This window comes from Mirounga angustirostris, unplaced genomic scaffold (assembly GCF_029215605.1).
Source record: "Mirounga angustirostris isolate CCGP_5_RB_7025 unplaced genomic scaffold, mMirAng1.0.hap1 SCAF_15, whole genome shotgun sequence".
In the NCBI taxonomy this organism is placed as follows: Eukaryota; Metazoa; Chordata; class Mammalia; order Carnivora; family Phocidae; genus Mirounga; species Mirounga angustirostris.
The window spans coordinates 18,579,344-18,598,795 of NW_026991723.1; the positions used below are offsets into that span (position 1 = coordinate 18,579,344).

Here is a 19,452-nt window from a genome sequence, read left to right on the forward strand (position 1 = left end):
CAGCCTGCCCTCTGCTCACAAATTGGCTTTTCAGAGATGCTCTGAGGAGGGTTTGCAGTGGAGTAGGCCTTTTCCTTGTAACCTGAGAGCTCGCCTAATGTCCCTTAAGTATTTCCCTGATAGGGCAGAGCAACCTAACAGAGCCTTTCAAGGACAGTTTGCACATTAAAAATTGATGTAGCACTTTAAAGTTTAATATTTAAACAAAATGCTTAGTGTTTACAGGCACCACACATTTTCATAGGTACCGATGAGGGGAACAGTTTGTTGGGCTGGTGAAGCACCTACTGAAAAAACTGGTCAATATCCATGGTACAGATTCCTAAAAAGTTAATTCTGGGTTTTTATCCTCTGAGTATTCTGGGATAATGGTTTTTCTTCAGGCTATGGACAATATTTAGGTGGGAGGGATTGACTGCTATGTCTTCCAATGGACACGACTAGTGGAAAACCCCAAAATTCTTGGCTTCTACACCAGCCATCCTCAACCTCTATTTCTGCAGGACACGGAAGGCTTGTCATTAGCTGTAAATGATGATACAAAAATCCAATTATTGAAAAAATCCACAGAGTAAACAGAGTTCTTTCTGAGACAGGGAATAAAAGGTACATGGCAAAAACAAACACTGGCCAAAATCTCAAAGAATGGGAATTGGGTATCTGTCTGTAACAAGCCAGGAATAGGAAAAACAAACCAAAAACAGGATGATTAAACAGTCCCATGTTTAAATAGTCCAGCTATATTCAGGTGGTATTTGAAGGGTAAAATATTAAGTGTGGTCTATAAAATACTGAGGCTGGTTCCATAAGCCACACAGAGGACCAGGCTCAATATGTTCTCATAGCCCCTTTGGGGTGCAACAGTGAATGAGCTACCACTCACTGCTTCAATGCCTTCACTTATGAGTCAAAATCCCGGGAGAAAGGGCCTGATCTGTCAAGCTCAAATCACCCATTGCCAATCACCCAGGCTAACTGCCTGCCCCTTGACTGTACTAGAGACGGGCTCATTCATTCAGTGGCTTTCATTTTCTGAGTGTGGACTACAGGCTAGGCACTAGGGATACACCAGAACCGAGTAGACGAAATCTTTGCTCTCCTGGTGCTTACATTATAGACCATCTGGGGACAAAGTGCTCCAGGCAAGAAGAACATTAATGGCAAAATCTCAGAAGCTGGAATGAGTTTGTCATGTTGGAGGAATTGGAGCAATGGCAGCCATGGGGAGAAGAGTGGTGTTAGAGTCATGCTCGCCTCTCCTGATGTTTCTTGTCACGTAGCAGGAGCTCCACTAGGAGAGCACCCCTGGCCATTGGATTTAGTCACCCACTCACAATGCAGGAGAAACTTTCCAGTAGGAAATGGAGATGCTCTTAGGGAATGGGGCAGCCTTCTCATAAATCAATGTCTACTAGAATTCTCATCCCCATCCAGCTTGGTCCTGAAGTGAGTCCTGAAGTGAATCTACAGTTCAATGGTCAAAATGACTTCCATTATTTCCTACCAAAAGATACAGGAATGGGGGCAATAAACAATCTACAATAATCATTTGGGGGCAATTAGATATAGAAAAGGCAGTAAATAGTTTTGTTACCCCAGTAGACTCTTTGCTAAGGATGCCTGACTTGGAATTAGGGGACTAAATTTTTAAATATATATATATCTCAGTACAGGTGAACTCAAGGAACTTAATACCAGGCTGGTTCTCTGTAGAGAGAACTCTGCTCAGTAGAGCACCCTGCTCAGCACTGGTTTCTGGTTTCTGAGCCTCTCCTCCCTAATGACTGCCCAAAAAGACAAGTGTTCAATTCATCCAAGGGCAGAGGGCCTCTCCGCTTCTTTGTGCTTTGTTGCCCCTTTGTCCAGTGATGGAGGAGCAAGCCTCACAGAACTCAGGAAACCCATTTATTCACTAGATTACTGGTCTATTATAAAGCATATTAAAGGATATGAATCAACAGCCAGATGAAGAGATACAGAGGGCAAGGTCCTGAACAAAAAAGCTACTGCCCTAGTAGAGTTTGGGGACCCACATGGTGTCATGTGGAAGCATTCTGGTTGCCTAACCTACAAGCTCTCCAAACCCTACTCTTTTGGGTTTTTATGGAGGCTTCATTATTTAGGTATGATTGATTAAGTCATGAGCCATTGGTGACTGATTTCAATTTCCGCCTCCTCTCCTCTCTCTAGAGGTCCGGAAGTAGAACTCAAAGTTCCAACCCTGTAATCATTGAGTCAGTTCTCCTAGCAACCACCCCTTCCCCATCCTTAGGTGCTTTCCCAAAGTCTCCTCATTAATATAAACTCAGGTGTGGTTGAAAGGAGCTTGTTATGAATATTAAGACACCTTTATTGCCCTTATCATTTAGGAAATTCCAAGGGTTTTAGGACTTTGTGCCAGAAGCAGGGATAAAAACCAAATATATATTTCTTATTGTAAAACACAGTATCTTGTGCCCCATGGCTAAACTCCCTGCTCCCCACCCTCTAGCCCAGCCTATAGCAATCTCCCCCTCTTCTGAATCAAAAGCACTTATTTCCTAAGGTAATCATTTGGCAATTACCCATACCAACCTCACAATTACTTTCAATATTCAATTCCTTCTTCTGCAATTAGGCCATGAATCAGCAGTAGGGGCACAACCTATGCCTTTGTGGTATTAAACAGGGTGACTTTCTTCTAATAACACTTAGGATTTCATTGTTATTACCATTTCTCCACCTCTTACAGACCACCCAACTTTGCAAGCTTGTTATGGATAAAGAACATTATGCCCTGACCCATAAATATCTATCCCTTCAAATGTTCAAGAACTCTGTAAGGATTTTAAAATTTCTACTTGGAGACAAAATCAAGACACAGAATGTTAAGTAACTTGTCCCAGTCACATTGCTATGAAGTGACAGTGTTTGAATTATTATGTGAGTTCATGCTGCTCTAGAACATATACCCAGAATCTGACAGTGTTTAGATCCCCACAGCACTCTACACAGGAGGCAAAAGGCATCTTTTTTTTTTTAAGAGAGATTGGGGTTAAAGAGTTGGGGGAAATAACAGATCAATATTGGTAGAGAAATCACAATGAATATATAATTTAGAACTAAGGTTCTTATCCTGTAATTGAACTTTTTGGGAATCAGTGAGTAAGCTTCAGGATGCTTGTGAACCATCTGAAATAGAAATGAAATGTACCAAAATATGTATATGTGTACATTTTTTTGGAGGGAGGGTCCATAGTGTTTTTTTAGATTTATTTATTTATTTGAGAGAGGGAGAGAGAGAGCAGGGGGATAGGCAAAGGGAGAGGGAGAGAGAGAATCTCAAGCAGACTCCCTGCTGAGCACAGAGCCAGACACAGGGCTCAATCCCACAACCCTGAGATCATGACCTGAGCTGAAACCAAGAGTCAGACCCTCAACTGACTGAGCCATCCAGGCGCCCCAGGGTCCAAAGTTTCAATGAGATTATTAAAGTGAGTCTATGGTAGTCATTAGGGCTGATCACATATCTTCTGGCTTTCTCTCTGCCAGGTCCATTGCGAACACCTCTCCACCTCTAGAAGTAGGTATAATCATGTGACTTTGGGCCATGAAATGTGAGAAGGAACTTATGGCACTTCCAGACAGAAACTTTAAGAGACAGGGCTTACCACCTTCCTTTTCCCTCTGGTAGAGTAGTTGGTGATGGTTGAAATGGCAACAGCTCCATTAGTTTGACTCCTGAGAGTCTACAGTCTGCTGGTGCCCCTGCCAACTCAAAATGGATATGTAGTATGGGGGGGAAGCATTAATGCCTTATGCCACAAAAATCTTAAACTTATTTCTTACTTTGGTATATTGTAATCTATCATCACTGAGACACACCTATAACCCCCCAAATGTAAGGAGTCACTTGAATCTTAATGAACGAAATCCTAACAAAAGATGATTTCCAGGAGTAATTTCTTCTCACACTGATGAAAGCAAGAGGTATAATATTGAATTCTATTTTGATATTTCAATTATCTCTGAGTAAAATCTTCCCCCTCAATGCTAGCATAACACAAATTACTGTTCCTTCTTTATAAGTCACAGAAGCTTGTGAAAAAAAAAAAAAGCATACATAAGTGCCAGAAACTTCTAGAGAAGGAAGCATGAGTATGAACAGGTCATAGAGGTGAAGAATTCTTCAAAGAAGTTGGACCATTTTCTCTGCTTGTCCTGATGGGAGCTCTTATCACCTTGTGCATGAAACATTCCAATAATCACTCTGTTGATTTCCTTGGCTCAAGACTAACTCTCCAATCATAACGCATTATGTGGCAATATTAATCTTTCTAAATTGCCATTTGCAGCATGTCATTTTCTTGGTCATTATCAGGCCAAGTTTTCCAACTACCAAGAAGTACAAAGGTGTTGCCTTAACATCCAAGCCCATTCTAATATGGTGCCAACTAATATCTTAGGCATTGATTCAACACCCTGACTTCCCTCCATCTGTACACTCCATACCAACCAGACCAGTTGTGTTACAGTCCCCTGAACAAATTAGTCTATTTCCACCTCAACGCCTTTGATTACAGTGTTCCTCCTGCCTTTTCAGCAAAAAAGCTGAAAGAAATGCTTCTCAGGTACTCTGGCCTTCTTGAGCATACTGAAGCAGGCTTCCAAAGACTCTGAGCAGGATAGGGGCAGATATCTCCAGGCATAGAATATTGGGAACAGAACTAGAAAGCAAAGAAAACTCCCAAAGACTCAAAAAGCTGACAGCAAGGCTACAAAGCCGAGAAGGATCTCCCATAGTTCAAAACTCAAACAGTTCATCTGTACAGTAAAGAGATTCCTGGAATCTCACCAGTGTTCAGACTCCAGTCCCTACTGAAGAGAAAATCCTAAATATCTGAAGCCAGTAGAGAATTGAATAAAGCTAAAGCTGCCACAAAGCCCAGACCCAAGTAAATTACAAATTAGTACTCTCTTCGTAGCATCCTGAAAGAAAAAAAGAGTGTGCCTTTTTATTGGAGTAAATGCTCTTTATCTCAATCTCAAACTTTATCTCAAACTGCTTAATAAAATAGCTGGTACACAATAAGAAATTACAGGTTACATTAAGGAGAAAGAAACACTCAGATGAAGGAATCATCAGACAGGGACTTTAAAATAAATATGATACATATGTTAAGGCATCTATTGGTCAATTTGGACAATACACATGAGCTTATGAAGGATTTCAGCAGGTTAATGGAAATTATAAAAATAAACAAAAGGAAATGCTGGACATAAAGATTATACCAGAAATGAAGAATTCACTTAATGAGCTTAACAGCAGATTGAACACTGTGGAGGAAATGAATTATTACTTGAAAACAGAAAACTATACAAAGAAACTATACAAAAGAAAACATGAAGGTGAAAAATAATGGGAAAAACTGGAAGAGAGCATCTGAGATTTGAGGAGCAATACGAAAGAGTGTAATATACGTGCTATTGGAATCCCCGAAGGAGAAGAAGAGAGAAAATGGGGATAAAAGAAATCTTTAAAGAGATAAAGATCAAGGATTTTCTAAAATTGATCAAACACATCCAGCATCAAGCAGAATAAATACAAGATCAGCAAACCTCAAGCAAGATTTTAAAAAATAAAAATAACTAGGCATATCATAGTCAAAGATGAAAATAAACTTCAAAGCAGTCAGAGAAAAATGACATATTACACACAGGGGGCCAATGTTACAAATGATCCCTGACTTTTCTCTTCAGAAAAAAGGGATGACAAGACAATTGAATGATATCTCTAAAGTACTAAAGGAAAAAACTATCCACCACAACCCACAAGAATATCCTTCAAAAACTGCAGTAAAATAAAGACATGTTCAAATAAATAGCTAAAAGAACTCATTGCAAATACTGCACTAGAAGAAATTCCAAAGGCTGGAGGCAAATGACACTGGATAGAAACCTTGAATCTGCAAGAAGAAACTAAGAACACAAGAAAAAGTAAATACCTGGGTAAATATAAAAGAGTTTCATCTTTCATATTTTTAAATTTCTTTAAATACCATTGATTATTTGAAGCAAAAATCATAATATCTTATTAGTTTAAAAACCATCCAGCCCTAGTCAGCCCCCAAATTAAGTGTTTTCCTGATTTTCCCATATAAACTATATCTCAGGGTAACCAAAGAGTTGATAAGGGGAAGTTCTCTTTACAGAAGTATACCAGTTAGTAAAGAAAGAAAGATACAATTAAAACATCAACATTTTGCAACCTCTAATGAATTAAGGGATTTAGGCAAATATCATCTACAATTGCTAACAGAACAAAAGAGAAATAACCAAGCACTCTATGAATATATATATACACACACACATACATACATACACACACACACATATATATACATACATACACTCACTACTATCTATGGAAATATTGTTGCCAAAAATAATTTAACCCAAATCTGATCAGTCCTCTAGAATTTTTTTTAAAGATTTTATTTATTTATTAGACAGAGAGATACATAGTGAGAGAGGGAACACAAGCAGGGGGAGTGGGAGAGGGAGAAGCAGGCTCCCCGCAGAACAGAGAGCCCGACGCGGGGCTCCATCCCAGGACCCTGGGATCATGACCTGAGCTGAAGGCAGACTTAACGACTGAGCCACCCAGGCGCCCCGCAATCCTCTAGAATTGACAGACTCTAGATCTAACTACCAATTTACAGAAAATACAGAAGACTGAATATTCTCCAAGAGGTATCATATGTGAATATATGTGGCCACTTACTAAAAAATTCTTTATCAGAAAGAGAGGTACATTTTTCATTTTTATATCCTACCCGAAAATACTGAATGCATTGAATCTACTAAAAAAAAAAAAAAACTCCAATTAAAAAAAGGTCACACCAGCCTTCACATGGCACTCACCTGAACCTACCAGAAAGATGTTACTTAAGCATGCATGAGCTCAAAAAAATAAAATAGCCATTCTTGTTCCAGGTGATTTGTTGCATATCTTAGTCTTATGTCTCAACTTTCTACTATAACTGGGGGGGAAAATAGAGATCATTTTCTCAAAGAAAAATAAAAATGAAGTGCAAGCCACTAATACATGAGCTATAGAGACATGTAAACATATTTTAAAGAGAAGCTCACAACAGCTGGAGCTTCCTTAGCCACACTGGCTGATCAACTCCATTTCATCCACCATAACTGATTTAATATGAGAGTATAATTAGTACTGTTGATCACTATCTGGTGCCAGATATCCCAAATGCCCCACCTTTGTGCTAATTAATCTTGAAAACTTTCCAAGCTTTCCTCTGTGCTGCCTGCCTCTGTTCCCCGCATCAGCACTCACAGAGCATTCTACTCAAACTGGGCAATGAGAATGGCATCACTTGGTCTTGCACACAGCGGGTACTCAGTAAACGTTTGTTTATTGGAATCACTGTTCCTTCATCACAGTAATTTTCATTAGAATGGAAAACTAAGAATCAAGATTTAGGCCTGGGTTGGTTTAACTGGCATTGATTTGAAGGCCATGGAAACTGATGTGTTCAAGTTGTTACTAAAAAGCCATCTTTAGAAAACCCAAGGAGTCATCACAGGGGTAATTTGGTGGGAATACTCAGCATTGAGACCCTGAAAGCTGATGGGTTATACCACTAGGGTGTATTTATATGTCACTAACCTAAATAAAATCAGTGGAAATCTAATGGAACTAGCCAGTGATGCTATTAAAAATCAGGCCAAAAGACTAGAGACACTGCATAATCTCTAATTTTTTATGTGAACATAATTTTCATTAAAATATCTGCAAAATAACTAAGTACATTTGATAAATGATAGGACATACATCATCTTCAACGAAGATATGGTTAACAACCTTGACATCCTGGGGTCCCTTCCTCATTCTGTCCTGTCTTCCTGAAAAGTCCTACAACCTCATAAATCCAGCATTACTTTTCCATTCTAAGTCATCCCCTACACATATGGTGGGCTTTTTCCAGGAGCCACCACTGCAAACAGTCATTTAATGTTCTCTTAGGGAACTAGGTGTTGTATGGAAGTGTTGAATCACTATATTGTACACCTGAAACTGATATTATATTGTATGTTAACCAACTGGAATTTGAATAAAAACTTAAAAAAAAAAGAAAAGAAAGTTCTCTTAGAGTGGTAAAGGTGGAAGGTAGAGGATAATACCAAGAATGGGCCCAAGAACTGGAAGAAGCAAAGTGAAAATATCCAATTTGGACAATTATAGTTCAGCACCAATTGTGGTGAGCTCTGTGGCTCTTGCTCACACTTCCTAACGGAAAGTGCACACTGCTGCTTGGGGGAACTACACTTTCAATTTGAGAAACAATAGCCTTATAATTCAGGTTACTTAAAAACACTTCTTGAAAAGGGAGAGAAAAGGAACAGCCAAAGATTGGGGTTTTATGGCGTTTTAAGTTTGCAGCACTAAGTTCTCTTGAAAAGACAGTGATTGTGAGTGCTAAAATGAGTCTAGTGAATTACACAAAAGCCTGGTGCAACGTGATGTACCTCTGTCACGCACAAAAAAATGAAGCACTTTTTCTCTCCATCTCAACATGCTTGTCCTCAGCTGTGCCTAGCAGCATCTGCAGGAATGGTCTTGGAGTTCAGCACAGTGGCAAGGAAGACGAACACCCCAGCAGGATTATCATCTTACATTTTCATTAGGCTTTACTCTCTTCAGAGGGCTTAAACCATGACAGCTCTCTCAGGCACCTCTCTGCTTAGTTCTTCATTGAATCCACTTTCTCCTTCCCTTCCTTGCTGTGGGCATCCCCCAAACCTCAGTCTCATCCACCCCAAATCTTCTCTCTCCATATTTTTCCCAGAGTGCACTGCTGTAACCTCAGAACTTTTAACTAGTACCTTAACTAGTTACCACCCCATTCTATATTGCACAGTTAAAAATTTGCTACAAGGCTAGATCTTATGTCAAGTAAATAAATAATAAGAAGAAGAAGAGGGCAGGAGGAAACTTTTGGATTTGATGACTATGTTGATGGCTTAGATTGTGGTGATGGTTTCATGGGTGTAAAATTATCTCCAAACTCACTAAGTTGTATACATTGATTACATACAGCTTTTTTTATATTTAAAAAATTTTTTGGAGAACTTATCACTAAGAAAATAATCATCATACTTCTCAAAACTATTTGTTTATACTTTATTTCTAAACTAGTCTTTAAATAAAATTTTTTTTTAAGTTGGCGGGGGATGCCTGACTGGCTCAGTCTGAAGAGCATGTGGCTCTTGATCTTGGGCCATGAGTTCAAGCCCCACATTTGGTGGAGAGATTAAAGAAATAAAATTTAAACTAGCCTTGAAAATTAAGATTTAATTTTTCATTTGTAATATAAAAAGAATGCCCATATATTTAAGGAAATATAGAAAATATAATACCTAAACATAGAGAAAAATTTAGTTCCCAAAGACAATAACTATAAATCATTGGTTGTATTTTCTTTCTAGAATTTCCTATACATATTTTAATGCAGTTGCATATATATAATGCAATTCATATATATATGAATATACATTTGGATTCTACTTTAAAATTTTTATAAAATAGACATATTTTCATGTTAGTACAAAAAAAGAACTTTAGCTCTAACCCCTATGATAATAATTCTCTCATCTTTAACTCCCAAATCAGAATATTTATGAAATATTTACAAGAGAATATATTTTTGAGTTTAAAAGTGATGGAAGGGGACACCTGGGTGGCTCAGTCAATCTGCCTTTGGCTCAGGTCATGAGCCCAGAGTCCTAGGATTGAGCCCCTTGTCCAGCTCCCCGCTCAGCAGGGAATCTGCCTCCCCCTCTCCCTTTGCCCCTCCCCCCCACTCATGCTCACTCTCTCAAATAAATAAATAAAGTCTTAAATAAATAAATAAATAAAAGTGATGGAAGAAATCATTTAAAAATTCAGGTATGTTTGTGCAAAATTTGTAATGTCTACCCTCCCAAAAGTAAACAAAAATTAAAAAGCAAACACTTAACCATAAATATACTGCCTTAAGTACAACAAATTAACATATATAAATATTATAATATATAATATAAATATTATGATATATAATAGATAAATCACAAAAGAAGAAATGCAGATCTCATACATATATGGGAGGAAAAAAACACTTGAAGAAATGCAAATTTAAACAATTTAAGCAGAAAAATAGCCATAATGTGGATAATTCATGCACCAAAATGCTCACATTGTGTTATCACCATAATATCAAACTGGAAGCCAACCTAGATGTACAACACTAGGGTAATGGCTAGCTAATTATGGTACAATGTATAGTAGGATCCATGGTGGGCTTTAGGGGATCTTCACATATTTCATAAAAAGAATACTTTTTCCCAAATAGTGAAGAGTTAAGCCTACTTGAAGAGGCTTCTGGGTAAATATGAAGGACTGGATACATGCATTATATCTGCTTGTTTCTAAAACTCCACAGGAAAGGGGACAAGGGACAAAGAGAACCAGAGAAGGGACAATAGTGGACATGATAATTCAATAAAATTTCAGAAGGTGAAAAACAGATGGAGAAGTCAAAAATGACTTGGCAGAGCTGAAGGAAGCTGAAACCCAAGAGCCTGTGAAGGAGAAACCAATGAGAAAATGCTGATTCACCCTCCACAAAACCCCTGAAAGAAATCAGAAATCAGCAGTTTCAGCTACAGTGTGGGAGAAGCAAGTGAAAAAAACTGGAAAAATCTTGTGGGGAATAGTTAGTCCTAGGTCCCTCCTTCTAATTGAGCAGTCAGACAACCTTTAACTCCCCCCAAAGAGATAGGAGATTTATTCTCGGCAGCATAGAAACAGAGATTCTGTACTTAAAAACACAGGCATGACAGAGAGTTGTGATGATGATGTCTCAGACTAAAAATGGAAATTAAGGGAAAGCCTGCACCCTGAGACTAAGCTCCCTTCCCCAGTCCAAGAGTGCCAGCAACCAGGCTTACCTCTTCCAAACCCTGGACTCCAGGACCTTTCTCTGGAAGACTGAATGGTCACAAAGAGCAGCTCCATAGACTCATGCATTTGGGGGCCCCTCAACAGATCCAGCTTAGTCCTGATCATCCCATAATCAAGCACACCAGTTAACACGCCTCACCTACCTGCACACAGATTCCAGTCAGCATTTTAGTGCTTTACTCTTTAATAACAATGCACAGCTACAGACTCTAGAAATGTCAGGCAAATCTTCCCTCCAAAATAGATCAAAACAATCAAATAAGAAAAAGTAGCTTGGAGGAAACAGAGACAATGCAGGAAACAAGAAAACTATAAAACTAACACTCAGAGGAATGGGAAGACATAGCACCCATCAAGTAAGAACAAAAGAAATAATCGGAAAAACAAGAAAGAGCTATAAGTAATTAAAATATGATGGTCAAAACTGACTAATGAAACTGTCAGAACCTTGTCTGAACCATATATGAAACTTCTATGTAGATTCCATTTGAACAGAAAGAGGCTTACTGATAAAAGTAAATTTTTAATATTCTGCTCTATACAATGCATTATTTTCAGGCATTTTAAAATCATAGTCAATAGGGTTCCTCATAACACAGAAAAATGCTTATGATATACCACTGAATATGAAAAGCAGAAAAATTTGTATTAAGTATTACAGGGGTATGCTCAGGTATTAGAGGTATATACAGGTATATATTACAATGTATTTTCACCTGTATATATGTGCCCATTGCTGTGTGTATGTGCTGACCTCTTCCTAGACTACTAGCATTTCTATTTCTCACTCTCTCCATCCTCCACAGAATCAAACTTATCTCCAGGGCAGGAAAGATTTTGCTACTTCAATATGGAAGTATGCACGATCCAATTTCCAGAAAAATTTATACGGAAAAAAATGCACCTTCTGCTGATAATCTGAATGTACCTTAGAAGTATGAGGGTAGTTTTGGCAGAAAACTAATATAAATCAAACAAAACAGCAAAATAAGGCATAAAAGGAAGACATTCAAAACCTAAGTTTCTAGGTAGGTCTGGATGGATAGTTTACCTCATAGGAAAGCTCCCTGGGGACTTGCTCATGTCTATCACTCCTATTTTATAGGCAATTGTTACAGGTTTGGTGATCTAATTTTCAAGTTCAAGCAAATTAGCAGCAACTAACAAAACCAGATGAGAACCTGAGGCATCAAGAAAAAACAGAACTCTGTTTATAAAGTTAGAAAAGTATGAAATACATTTTTTAATTTCTATCCAAAATTATCAAAATTTTAAAAAACATTTCCAAATAACCCATATATCTGCCAATGGGTTGAATGATGAATGGAAGGAAATTGATGAATCAACCATGACACATCCACACAATGGAGTACTATGCAACCATGAGGGTGGCGTGAGAAAGACCTCTATATACTAATATGGGGTGACATTTAGGATATCTTATTAAGTGAAAAGAACAAATTGTGAAACAGGATATATAATATGCTATGCTCTGTGAGAAAAAAAACAGGAGGACAATACATACTTGCCTGTTGTTGCAAAAATTAATAGGAAGAATAAACCAGAAACTAATTTTTAAAAATGGTCATCTATAGGGACAGAGGAGAAATCAGGTAGAGGGGATAAAGATGGAAGTAAGACTTCTATGACTTTACATCTTTATATAATTTTGATTTTTTTTACTCCTGTAAATGTTTTCTATAATTCAAAAAATAAAATTAACCAAAAAGGGAAAGGAACTATTTAATTTAAAACAACACAAAACAAACTTAAATATTTATCAAATTTTTAACATAACCATGCGAGGACAAAATTATTTCAAATGTTTTTTAAGCGTAGCACATTGTTATCCAATCATTAGATATGTTATAAAGATAAAAGAACCACAAAGAAATCTTTATCTTCACTTAGTTTTTTGAACTAGTAATATTGGTGCTATTGTTTTAAAAAATTGTAAGGTAAGGCAAATAAGTAAACTGTTAGTGTTATTAAGAATTTAGATTGTTAATTAAGAAAGAAGAGGTATCTATGTAAAATCAAAGGTAAGATATAATGTATAATGTTGAATTTGAGTTAGAAATATTATTATTTACAGCACATAAGCCTTCCTCTCAGGCTTTGGTATCTGAGGAACACAGGTTAAGAACAAGCCTATAAGGAAACAGACAAATCCAGAATGTGGAACATTCTAAATAACAGGCTTGGTCTGTTTAAAAAAAAGAGTGGGGGGGGCGCCTGGGTGGCTCAGTCGTTAAGCGTCTGCCTTCAACTCAGGTCGTGATCCCAGGGTCCTGGGATCAAGTCCCACATCCAGCTCCCTGCTCAGTGGGAGGACTGCTTCTCCCTCTCCCACTCCCCCTGCTTGTGTTCCCTCTCTTGCTCTCTCTCTGTCAAATAAATAAATAAAAATCTTTAAAATAAAAAAAAAATCACTGTCTTAAGTAGAGGTGAGTGAGCAAACAAAACAACCAAAAACAACATCTGAGCCTTGATTGGATCCAGTTAAACAAAATCAACTACAAAAGATACATGGGGATGGGGCACCTAGCTAGCTCAGTCCTTGGAGCGGGTGACTCTTGATCTCCGGGTATTGAGCTCTAGTCCCATGTTGGGGGTAGTGATTACTTAAAATAATTAAATAATAAATAAAATGATATATGGGTGATAACTAGGAAATTTTGACTAGGGACTCGATATTAGATAATACTGAAATTATTGCTCATATTCTTAGGTTTAGTAGTTAGAAGAATGTTTTCATTCTAAAGAGTCGCATGCTGAATATTAGGGCTCATGTGTCAAAATGTCTGTAACCAACTTCCATATGTATATTATCCACACACACATTTTATACATTAAGGAAAATGGTAATGTTACTATTGAATCTATGTCATGTTAATAATTGTTGAATCTAGGTGATAGGTATGGTATATGATGCTTATGTATTGGTCTTTCAAGTATTCTGTATATTTGAAACTTTTCATCGAAAATTTTGAAGAAAAGTGTTTATAGTTAAGAAGGTAAATAGTCGGGCTGGCCTCTGGCTCCTTCTTCCTCCGCACGTGGCTGGTGGCCACAGAGCAGTTCAGTTCGTGCAGTCCTCACTGCCTGCATCTCCTGCAGGCTCTCCTCCTGTCACTGGAGCCACCATGCTGAGACCAATCCTGTGGCATCTTCCATATCCAACCAGGATTGTGGCCACCCTGGGGCATGGCCCAGGGGGTAACTGGGTGACCATACTGGACATTGTGGAATAATTCATCCAAATGTTACCATATTCATTGGAAATAGCGTGATAGCTCATCTTCCCAGATTATTTGAAGAAGCAGAGAAAAAAGGAAAAGGTCTGGAAGGCTGGGAAAAAAGGCTTATCCTATCTGACAGTGCTCATATCGTATTCAATTTTCATCAAGCACCTGATGGTCTCCAGGAGCAACAGAGACCAGAACAAGCAGGAAAATTTGGGGTACCACAAAAGGTATTGGCCCAGTTTATTCTTCCAAGGCTACTGGGGGTGGACTGCGGATGTGTGATCTTGTTTCTGACTTTGATGGCTTCTCAGGGAGGTTCAAAGTTCTGGCTAACCAATACAAATCATATATCCCACTTTGGAAATTGACACTGAAAGTGAATTACAAAAACTCAAGGGCTATATGGAAAGGATTAAACCAATGGTGAGAGATGGAGTTTATTTCCTCTCCGAGGCCCTAGATGGACCACCAAAGAAAATCTTGGTAGAAGATGCCAATGCAGCACTACTAGATATTAATTTTGGAACTTATCCATTTGTAACCTCTTTGAACTGTACAGTTGGAGGTGTCTGTCCCTGGTTGGGTATACCCCCTCACAATGTTGGAGAAGTGATGGGGTCATAAAAGCTTACACAACTCAAGTTGGCATTGGTACCTTCCCTACAGAGTAAGACAATGAAATTGGAGAATTATTACAAACAAGAGGTGGAGAGTTTGGGGTAACCACTGGCAGGAAAAGAAGGTATGGCTGGCTGGACCCCATTTTGCTCAAATATGCTCATATGATTAATGGATTTCCTGCATTTGCCAAATTGGATATTTTGGACATGTTTATGGAAATCAAAGTTGGAGTTGCTTACAAGTTAGGTGGTGAAATTTCCCAGCAAACCAAGAAGTCTTAAAGTTGAAGTTCAATATAAGACTCTCCCACTTTGGAACACAGATATATCAAATGCAAGGACACTTAAAGAACTACCTGTTAGTGCAAAAAAATTACATTTGATTTATTGAAGAAGAGCTTCAAATTCAAGCTAAATGGATCAGTGTAGGTAAATCCAGAGAGTCTATGATTCAATTCTTTTAATTGAATTAATTGAATGTTTCTCGTGACACGAGAAACATTCCTTGAGGTGGGGGGGAAAGGACTTTCGTAAATATTTCATTTATGATCTGCAAATTTCAAGAATAAGACACTGAAGTGAGTTTTAAGCCCTACAATAGTTTCCAGTCATTTAAGATGGCTGGCTGGTGTGGAGAGAAACTTCGGCATGTTCCAGGGTCAACCACCTTTGCTGGCAGAATCCCCGAGTCATGTGTTGCTCCCGCTGCTCATGGTGCCATGTTTTCTCTCAGTGTTTAGAAGCAGTATGACCCATGTTGTTTGAAATTTAAAATAGAGTTCCTTTCAGTGTAGTTTTTCTTCATCATTGTCATTGTGTGTTCTTAGGTTTTACCTCTATTAAATGATAAGGACAATTAACGCAGTTTTGCACAAATATTTTCTACATTCTGGTCATTCAATTTGTCATTTTGATCTTTGCTGTTAGAAAAAAAATGATGAAAAGAAAGGTTCTGGAAACTTTTGTAATGCTATAAATTCTGTTTAACCTGTAAACTGTTTATTTTCTGCTGAGACTATAGCAAATTTGAGCTTTGGCAGGGAAGGGGGCTTATATTCATGTATCCTTTAATTTGTATAGATCACAAAACTTACTTATCTGTGTAAGTTATTTAAAAAATTTAACATTTAATTAAATGTCCAGAGGAAGGTAATTCCCTAAAACAGCAATCTTAATGTTAAAAATATTAGTTATTAAAAGATCATTGTGATAAGTGGTGGATATTTTTCTTTAATTTCAGACATTAACTCTGAAATGTATAGCTGCCCTTTTAAATTTACCATTATTTCTAAATCCAGTGGATTGATTTTTCAACATTTTGCCTGTTGGTATGCCTACAAAATCATCTTTAATGTCCAAATGAACCCAAATTGTTGGTCATAATTTTGATCATACCTTTATTTTTTCTTTCTTGGAAAAAAAGAGGTGTTGTTTTGACAATTAGGCTTAACATACTGCGTTGTAGGTTATCCTTCAATGAATTATTTTAAATGCTTAAATTAGGCGCCACTTAAATTTATTTTATTATACAATCAATAGCTGATTAAAAAGGACCACATATTTCTAGTAAAATAAATAATAATAATAATAAGGTAAATACTCAGCTACATATTATTAAAAGTAGCTATTAAATTAAATTTATTAATTATGTATTATATTAAAGTAGCTATTCAGAACTACTCATTCTTCAAAAATTATAATTTTACTATAGAATTCAGTAAACCAACCACTATATATAACAGTGAAAGACTGTAAGAGAGTCTTTCAGAAGGAAAAATGAGTACAAATGAAGTCAGTTCATATGTTGGAGCAAGATGGGTGAGTGAGCAGGAGGAGAGAGCATATAATCCTAAAATATCCATCTGGAAGAAGGTGCTCAGATTTTTTTTCTAATTATCCCTGTGTTTAAAAAATAAAAGTTTCATTTACACTTAAGCCTGAAGACTTCAGTTTGTTTAACTGCAGTTAAGATGAGTAAATTTCATAGAAGAGAAACTGGTTACATATAAACATCTATGGAAATCCGCTGAGCTCGCACATTGATGGCCGAATGGCAGTTCAAACTAATTCTGGTTCCATTTCCTAGAAAAATGGCACCATCTGCTGGCTGGGCAAAGGCAGAATTCATAGGCCTGACCTGTTTCTTTCCTAGGTCAGTGAAAATCAGTTCCATACTGCAAAACTTTTCAGGATTCATCTTGGGGAAGAGATCAGAGTACCTTCATGGATGTTCATCACTTGTGCAGAAGAGACAGATAAACTCTCTCATTTTAATGCCTTAAAATTTTATATGAGCTGCTCGGAAGGCTTCTTCTTGTTTTTTAACAGAGAATGACAATGTTAACCAAGCTTTCAAGGGTAACATGACCAGAGTAGATCACTCTTTTACCAGCTCACCCCTGCACCCCCCATCATTTACAGAACAATATTCTAACATCTCTGATCTCAGATTTGCTTTGCTTTTGTAGAAACATCCAATAATTTGGTGATAAGTTCAACAGAATGATATATTTTTTATGTCCCCAAGGAGGAGACAACCAACATTTCAAATCTTCAAGTGGCCTCAATACAGCCACAGATTTAAGAGGGTGATATGCCCAGAACAGACACAAACACTCTGGACAAATGAAAATGTGTGTATTCCTCTCTGGTTTCTTAACCTGGTGGGCTATACAAAACCCAAGAAGTTAAAACTGACTTTTTTTTTTTTTTTTTTTTGCATCCTTTCTCTTAAACCCTACACTGGGTTCTCTCCTGACTTTCCCTGAGTGGCAACATAGTCCCCAACAAAAGAAATCACTTCAACCCTGTTAAGGGCTGAATTGTGTCCTCCAAAATTCATATGTTGTAGTCCTACCCCTAGAATCTCCAACTGACTGCATTTGGAGATAGGGTCTTTAAAGAGGTAATTAAGGTGAAATGAGTTCATTCGGGTATAGGTCCAAATCTAATGTGACTAGTGTCCTTAAAAGAAGAGCAGGTTACGACACACTCACACAGAAAGAAGACCGTGTGAAGATGGTGGGGGGAAGATGGTCAACTGCAAGCCAAGGCGAGAGAGAAACCAACCCTGCTGACACCTTGATCTCAGACATCTGTAGCCTCCAGAATTGTGAAAAAAGAAATTTCTGTTGTTTTGGCCACCCAGTCTGTGGCTCTTTTTTACGGCAGCCCCAGCAAAAATACCAATCCCATGTTTATACAGCAGCTGAGAGAAAGGAAAGCAAGAGAAGTAACAGGAAGTGAAGCTAAAGCAGCTGCTTGTCACAGCAAGAGGGAGCTTTGGATGTCTTCCTCACTCCCACCCAAGCTCCAACCACTATGGCTCATGGTGAGTTTCTAAGGACCCCAGTATGTCTTTGCCCCACGTCAGAGCTCCTCTTCCATGGAATGGAAAAAAGATTGGGAAGCTGTGAGCTTCACCCAGAGATTAGAGAAGGTAGCCAGCAATTAAATTGTTATTGCCCTGTACAAAACAAGTAGCAAAAAATGTGTTGCTGAACAACAGGTAGGCTGTGAACAGGGGCAGGGAACCTCTTTCCTTCTAAGTTAATTGCAGCCCATTCCTCTTCTCTAATTGCAAAAGTAAAACATTTTTATTGTAGAAAATAGAAAAGATATAAGATATAAAGAAGAGAAGTCATCTGTAATCCTCACTCGGAGGCAACTATTTACTGTTTTAATGTTTCATTCCAGTCATTTTTCTATGTATATGTTTAACCAAATTAGATGCACATAGAGTTTTATATTTTGCTTTTTCCCCTTATCATATGGATAAAAATGTTCTCATTTCATTAAATCTTATTCTCTTCCCTATTTTCTTGGGACTTGTGTGAGCCTTAGCAATGAGGCCAGTGACTCACTTCCAAGCAGGGGCTCCCAGCTCCACGTGACCACCACCAGCCCACCAGTGAAAACGGTCTACTCAGAGTCACTGAGGCAAGGAACATTTGCTGACCAGCCCCCTCTCACTTGTAGATGACACACAGTCCACTGGAGTCAACATGAGTGGCCACAGCAATGACAATGGTCATTGGGGTCACAGAGAAACCCCCTCTTTCTTCAAGTAGCTGGTTAGAGATTTAAGTCATTAAACAGAGGCTCTGAGGCTCTCTATTTAACTCTCTTCTCTGATGATCTACTTTGCCTGAGTAAACTTTCACACTCCTTTAATGCAAATTCGTCCTACCTTTGACACCAGGCCAAGGTGGAACCAAGTTCACGTCTCTCTTTCAGCTCCCTTGGTCTCTGGAGAATCTACCTGTGCTTCTGTCTCGGCATTTATACCCATATCTCTGCCACAGGTGGAAACTACTCTTCTCTTGTCCTCTTTTCCATGTACCTTATCTATACAACTCATTTATATAACATAGAGACCAACACCAACCACCCCTACACGACCATACACAGCTCACTTCACTTCCCTTCTGAACTCACAGGAGCCTCAGGAGTTTCTTTCCCCCACTCCCCACTTCCAGGTACTCCCCTGCAGTAAACTCAGTGAACTCTCACAGTAACGCTTATCTATATTTTAAAAATAAGAGAACACAGAGGCACAGAAGCAAAATGACTTACCCAAGGC

The 19,452-nt window shown here is 38.1% G+C and overlaps 1 pseudogene; it reads left to right on the forward strand.

The window, feature by feature from the left end:
• Positions 1-14,228: 14,228 nt before the first annotated feature.
• LOC123850236 (adenylosuccinate synthetase isozyme 2-like) lies at positions 14,229-15,334 on the forward strand (annotated as a pseudogene).
• The last annotated feature ends 4,118 nt before the right edge of the window (positions 15,335-19,452 follow it).